At 49.6% G+C, this 7,185-nt stretch overlaps 1 protein-coding gene across 4 annotated transcripts in view; it reads left to right on the top strand.

Annotated features, from left to right (window-relative positions):
* Window positions 1–5,422: 5,422 nt before the first annotated feature.
* Window positions 5,423–7,185, top strand: part of NFE2L1 (nuclear factor, erythroid 2 like 1) — a 13,249-nt gene continuing 11,486 nt past the window's right edge. For 2 of the 4 annotated variants that reach the window (XM_017497021.2, XM_017497019.2), the window contains exon 1: window positions 5,770–5,948. The gene's annotated coding sequence lies outside the window, so the exon portion shown is untranslated. Of the gene's footprint in view, window positions 5,547–5,769; window positions 5,949–6,197; window positions 6,404–7,185 lie in introns of those variants that run through there. The other 2 variants (XM_017497020.2, XM_037727342.1) reach the window with 2 other exon arrangements.

The raw sequence follows: 7,185 nt of genomic DNA, 5'->3' as shown, positions 1-7,185 counted from the left end.
TTGACCAGGATGGTCTCGATCTCTTGACCTCGTGATCCACCCGCCTCGGCCTCCCAAAGTGCTGGGATTACAGGCTTGAGCCACCGCGCCCGGCCAAACTTCCATGTTCTGTCTGTAGGATAGGTTTCTAGTAGACCATTCTAAGGACAGCTCTCATTTCTTCATCGCATTTGGCTTTCTCTGAGATAAAGTTTTAAGGTGGGTGGAGAGAAGATTGGCCAAGACAGGGCCTTACACTCAGCTCTTCTCCCAGGCACTAATGGCTTTAGGCACATGATCTGATTTTTCTTCTAAAGTCTTTTTTTTTGAAACAGAGTCTCACTCTGTTGCCCAGGCTGGAGTGTAGTGGCATGATCTCAGCTCACTGCAACCTCTGCCTCTCAGGTTCAAGCGATTCTTCTGCCTCAGCCTCCTAAGTAGCTGGGATTACAGGAGCACACCACCATGCCTGGCTAATTTTTGTATTTTTAGTAGAGACAGGCATTCACCATGTGGTCAGGCTGGTCTCGAACTCCCAACATTGTCATCCTCCTGCCTCCCAAAAGTGCTGAGATTACAGGAGCCACCGTGCCCAGCCTTTGATCTGATTTTTAAGATCTGTGAATATGTCTATCGTTACCTCCATTTAGCTTGATATGGCCCAACTAGTAAGAGACAGAGCCAGATTTTCGAACCCAGCTATGAGTCCAAAACACCCACTCTTCCTCCTCATAATGGCAGTTCCTTGATTGTGACATGTCACACAGAGCTATGCAAAGAACATTACCTAGTGTTGTTTCAGACAACATAGCAAGACATACAGGACAGTTGAACTCAGCTTCAAAAAATGTTACACTCAGACATTAATGAACAATGAGGCATTTTCATGGTAAAGGTGAAGAAAGAACATTTTCTAAAAGTCAGATGGGTCGGGTGCAGTGGCTCAGGTCTGTAATCCCTGAACTTTGGGAGGCTGAGGTGGGCAGATCACTTGAGGTCAGGAGTTCAAGCCTTGGCCAACATGGTAAAACCCTGTCTCTACTAAAAATACAAAAATTAGCTAGGCGTTGTGGTGCACACCTGCAATACCAGCTTCTCGGGAGGCTGAAGCAGGAGAATTGCTTGAACTCAAGGGAGAGGTTGCATTGAGCTGATATGGCACTACTGTACTCCAGCCTGGGCCACAGAGCGAGACGACAGCTCAAAAAAAAAAAAAAAAAAAAAGTCAGATGGTCATTTTAGTCTGTGTTCCTGTATTACCACAATCTTTTGCTTGTTTTTGTTTTTTTAACCCAATGTGGATTCTTACTCCAAGCTAGTGATTCTCTACTCTGGCTGCACATAAGAATCACCTGAGAAGCTTTTACAAAATACAGATGCTTAATTCTGCTCTGGGTGGCTGTTTTAATTGGTGTGGGGTGGGACCTGGGCATTGGTATTTTTTACAAGCTCCCTGCCTAAGTGATTCTAATGCGCAGCCGGGATTGAGAAGCAGTCTTCTAAGACAGTGCGGTAGCGGTGCATAGGAAAGAGGCTGGCTTGCAGAAGGGCTTTACCTTTTTTGGTGGTTTAATGGCTACAAGCTTGCTAATGATGTTTACCACGTAAGAGAGGGGGCCAGATCTCTGGATTAACCAGAAGAATTTTTTTTTTTTTTTGCAAAACATGCTAACATTTAGTACTGACATGATGTCATCCTAGACTCTCTCAGGATTGTAAGGAAATCTCAGGCAATCATCTATCTAATCTATTCCCCTGGATTAGATGAGTTTGGAGAGTAAGAAATACTTATACAGATTAGCAACACTTAAAGACATGTTTTTCTTTTTCTTTTTTTTGAGACAGGGTCTCACTCTGTCGCCCACACTGGAATGTAGTGGCGTGATCACAGTTCAGTGCAGCCTCAACCTCCCCAGGCTCAGGTGACCTTCCCACCTCAGCCTCTGCAGTAGCTAGGAGTACAGGCATGAACCACCATGCCTGGACTTTTTATTCTCAAAATTATGTGGATGGGTTTTCACTATGTTGCCCATGCTGGTCTCAAACTCCTGGCTCAAGTGATCTGCCCACCTGGGCCTCCCATAGTACTGGAATTACAGGCATGAGGAACTGTGCCTTGCCTTAGAGACATTTTTAGAGGAAAGATAATGGGGAACCAGAATGGCAGAAAGACTGGGTTTCCCTTTAAGGGAAAAAAGCAATTTCACTGTTTCAGAAGAAATGGAAGCCCCAGCCAGCCTGCCCTCCCACAGCCCCTTCTCTGAGGATTCCTGGCATGTGTCATCCTCTGGGGATGACTGTGGGATGGATTTGCCTGTTGGTGGCAGCAGCAGCTTTTCCTACGGGGGAAGCTGGGTCGGTCGACACTGCTATTCCCAGGGTGGGGATTTCCGTGTATGTTTTATTGTTAGCTGGCCCTAAATCCCTGTGCATTAGACCTAACTCTTTTTGGTTTCCACTGCCTTCTCTCTCCTGCACAGCCTACAGTCGCAGGGGCAAGGCCTGGTTTTACAATGGCTGCCAGCCTTTCCCTTAGGGAGCCATGCGCATGCGCTCACTTTTTCCAGTGGTCTCAGTCTGATTTAATGGATATACCGGGACTGATGACACATCAGCATGAGATTCTTCTTCTGCTTCTTGGGTAATTGTCCTATTAACAGCTGTCCCAGGCAACGGGAGGGGGAGAGTGTGGGGGGAAAAGAGAGGGGTGGCTTCCTGGGTGAAGAAGGACACACCCTAGGTTTTACAAGGTTAATCAGCAGGTTCTGAGAAGCTTGCACCTGCTCAGACTTGATCTGGAACTCTAGACAGAATGGAAGACATTCCATGGAGTATCAAATATCCTGGGCGCCCACACTCTGCTAGGCCTAGACCTACTGTTGCAATTGAGTTTGTCTCTATACCTTTACTCTCTTCGGCCCTTGCAACTCTCTTTCCCTTTTTCTGCCCACCTTTGTGAAATGGCTATGCAGGAAACTCCACATAGATAAAATGATTGCCCAGTTTTAGTTTGAATTGTGTTAGGACTGAAAATTGTTCTGTATTTGTTGTGCCAAAAAAAAAAAAGAAAAAAGACCACTCACCTTCTCAAAATCATCTTGTATTTAAACACTGTACTTTAGTGGAGACTTTGTATTTTTGAATTGTTTTGATTTTTTTGAGGCAGGACCTCACTGTTGCCCGGGCTGGCACCATCATATCTCACTGCAGCCTCAACCTCCCAGCTCCGCTTCCTGAGTAGTTGGGACTATAGATGTGTGCCACCAGGTCCTGCTTGTTTTTGTAGAGATGGGGATCTCACTATGCTGCCCAGGCTGGTCTCCCAGGTTCACAAAATCCTCCCCCCTCGGTCTCCCAAGGTGCCACTGTGAGCCACTGAGCCCAGCCCAGTTCTATGGTTTTACAGTATTTCTCAACCTTCTTGATTTTTAGAGTTGATGGCCACACCTAAATTTCTCCTCCTTTATTACACAATACCCGTCTTTATCTTCATTGTCTCACTAATTCAGGGACTGAATGCTCTATTTTATTGGTAGCATGCCATATCCTTCAAAACTATACATCCAGGCCGGGCGCGGTGGCTCAACCTGTAATCCCAGCACTTTGGGAGGCCGAGGCGGGTGGATCACGAAGTCAAGAGATCGAGACCATCCTGGTCAACATGGTGAAACCCCTTCTCTACTAAAACTACAAAAAATTGGCTGGGCATGGTGGCGCGTGCCTGTAATCCCAGCGAGTCAGGAGGCTGGGGCAGGAGAATTGCCTGAACCCGGGAGGCGGAGGTTGCGGTGAGCCGAGATCGCGCCATTGCACTCCAGCCTGGGTAACAACAGCGAAACTCGGTCTCAAAAAAAAAAAACAAAAAAAACTATACATCCTCCAAGGCGTGTTTAATTTCTGCTTTTAACAGGAAAATCACAGGCCTGCCTGCTTGAGTCCCCCTTCAAATACTCAGTATTTGAGTGTCTACTAAGTTGTCACAGTTAACGCACAAAGTTCCAGTCCTCATGTCGTTAATACTCAAGTATTTATTGGGAGACAGGTGTCCAGTAGTCCCTGCTAAGTGGGAAGATCGCTTGAGTCCAGGAGTTCGAGTCCAGTCTGGAATAGATAAGACATGTCCTCTGAGTTAGTCTTTGAAACGGTAAACTAGCTCAGAAGTTTTGTAAGAATTCCATGAGTAGTTGCTGGTGTATGTTTATACACAGTGAAAGTACTTATTCTGTAAACCGCCCCAAAGTAAGCCTTCTAACTCTGCAAGCACAAAATGCGCTCGATCATTTACTGGGTTATCAATTGGCCTTGTCCTTAGTTATTCAGGGACTGACTCACCCATAAATTATGGGGTCTTCCAAGAAGACAGAACTTGAATTGACACCTCTTTGTCCCACAGCTGGGAGCAACGCATTGCAAACGTTAACCCAATGATTCCCTAAATGGGGTCTTCTTCGCATCAGCTGCGTTAAAATCGCCCCAGCAGGCGGGTTATCGGGCCGCCACTCCAGGGTCACAAAATCAGACTCTCCAGTGGTGCCTCGGAATGCTTAAGTTTAGAAGCTCCCCAAGTGATGTTGGGAGTAAACTAACGTTTGAGAGTCACAAACGTGTTTTGAAAATATAACCAGATGGGGCTGGAGAAATTGGAAACTGAGAAACGTCCCTTAAAAAGCAAGACTAAGCTCCGTTGGATTAGATGAGTTTGGAGGGGGGCCAAGCGAGGGGAGCTCTTTGGAGTGTTTCCATTGCCGTTACCCCACATCTCTCACACCACCAACGTCCCACCACTCTCACGACAATCGTCCGCAGGACTGTTCCCGCGAAGGTACCCTTGCCTGGGCCATGAGGCGCAACCGTCCCTCACTCCTGGGGTGGCTCCAGGTTCGCCCCGAGAGTAAGTTTGGTTTCCGCCGCCAGCACCCAAGATGGCGGCTCGAGCGTCACAACCGCAAGAACCGCATGCTTCGTGCCTCGCCTCAGCCCTCTCGGGTCTCACTGGACTTTTGCAAGTCACTGTGGGAACCCTCAAGAGGGGAGTTCCGCACTTCGACGGCGATACAACCTCCCATTCCCTGCCCTAGGGCCTCATTGCCCGGCCACAGAAAGCTCTGGAGGCGCCCAATCTGGATACTTCACCAGATGCCCAGCCCGCTAACACCACCCGCCGCGAAGGCGCGGCCGAGGAGTCCAGAATGCCAGACAGCAGGGCCTTCGCCCTACTCATTGGTGGGTCCACGCCGCGGGGCGGGCCTAGGCACCCATTGGGCCTGAAATTATGTCAGTCTTGGGAAATTGTGCCCGGAGATGAAGAGGTACACTCAGCCATTGGGCCCTCTTTGCTGCCAATCAGAAGGACATCCGGCGACGGCCACCGTATCGGCCCGTTGATTGGAGAAACTGTTCCTAGGGTGCCTGCGGCGGGCGGGCTTCCGAGTGCGGTGGCAGGAGGGGGCGGGGAGGGAAGCGGAGGCTGGGGAGCTCTAGGCCGGCCGGCGGTGGCGGCGGCGAGGCCGGGTCTCGGGCTGAGGGCCTGCTGTGGCGGCCGCGGCGAACGCCGAGCTCAGCAGCGGGTATCGGGCACATTCCTTTCCCGGAAGGGAGGGGTGCAGCGCCGCGGGGCGGAGGCCTATGGGGTGACGGGCTGCAGGATGGTGCTGAGGCGCAGGAGGCGGGGGCCGAGCGGGTTCCCGCCGGAGCCGGGCCCTGGGCCTGACAGGGAGGGGCCGCGCGCTGGGCCGAGGACAGCTTGCTCCGGGGTGGGATGGACTGGGCAGGGTTGAAGGCACGAGAAGGCGTGGTGTGAGACCCGGACTTGGGAGTGGGGTGGGGCCATCGGGATGGAGGGCGGGGTGGGGTTTGCTGTAAGGGTGGGTCAAGGCCAGGGAAGTAGCACTTGTTCGCTGGCCGCCCCAGGAGGCTGGAAGCTCAGGCGCCGAGAGTGGGCATGGCGACTTGGTCTCAGCCGGACTCGGGTATCCGGGCAGGGTGGGACCAGCCTCAGGCCAGGGACGTGCCCCTAACTCGATTTTTAAGGGACTTTGTCCGGTTTCTCGAACTTAATTGGCTTTTGGGAGGTTTTAGTAATAAATTGCGTGAGAACGGGAGTGTAGCTTAAGCAGGAATTCTGGGTCGCAATTGTGTTTACTCTGAGAGGGAGTGTGTGTGTGTGTTTGTGTGTGTGTGTGTTTGTGTGTGTGTGTGTGAAGTTGGTAGAGGGGTCACATCGGCGGAGAGGAGAGCGGTAGATATGTCTTGGTTTGTTAGATTAATAGAAGCTCAAAAGTGGAGACCAGAAACAGATTTACCCTCTCGGCACTGGGCAGGCTGGCTGGAGAACGTGGCCGTATCCTTCTGCTTTGGCTCAGAAGGTCATATGAATGAAAATAAAACCTGCCTATGCAAATTCTGGATGGAATAGTCCTGCGTAGTAGGCCCCCATCCCTCCCTCTCGCTCTCTTTTTTTTTTTTTTTTGAGACGGAGTTTCCCTCTTGTTGCCCAAGCTGGAGTGCAATGGCGCGATATCGGCTCACCGCAACCTCTGCTCTCTGGGTTCAAGCGATTCTCCTGCCTCAGCCACCCAAGTAGCTGGGATTACAGGCATGGGCCACCCTCCCCGGCTAATTTTGTATTTTTAGTAGAGACGGGGTTTCACCATGTTGGTCAGGCTGTTGTCAAACTCCTGATCTCAGGTGATCCTCCTTCCTTGGCCTACTAAAGTGTTGGGATTTCAGGCGTGAGCCACCGCGCCTAGCCTTTTTCTTTCTTTTTTTTTTTAAGTTCTGAGGTTAAAGGGAAATCGGATTTCAAAGTTCAGAAAACAAAAGACATTCTTCTTCTGGGTGAAGTGGTGGCCTTAACGTTGTCCTTTTGTCCTTCCACACTCTTACCCTTTAATAATTTCACCTTTTCGAGCTGGAAAAGACTACTGTTATAGGTGGTTTTTCTCCTGAGAGGTGAAAATCCAGCTTTACTTTTAAGACAGGAAATGGGCTTCTCATGTAAAAATAGAAGCTGGGTAATGCTCCTGTAGCAGGGAGGGGGGCTGGTAAATAAGACAAAGGTGTAAGATATTTTAGATGCCCTGGTCATTGTCTGCTTATCCAAAGAAAGTGACCTTTTAGAATAGTGCACGTTTAATATACAGTAACTGAGATCCTTTGTGATCAGTACCCTCTTTTATAGTTCTTTTTTTTTTTTTTTTTTTTTTT

This window comes from Cebus imitator, unplaced genomic scaffold, assembly GCF_001604975.1.
Source record: "Cebus imitator isolate Cc_AM_T3 unplaced genomic scaffold, Cebus_imitator-1.0 Scaffold228, whole genome shotgun sequence".
Lineage (NCBI taxonomy): Eukaryota > Metazoa > Chordata > Mammalia > Primates > Cebidae > Cebus > Cebus imitator.
Note: the sequence above shows the minus strand (reverse complement) of the source record. Positions and strands in the feature narration are given on the sequence as shown.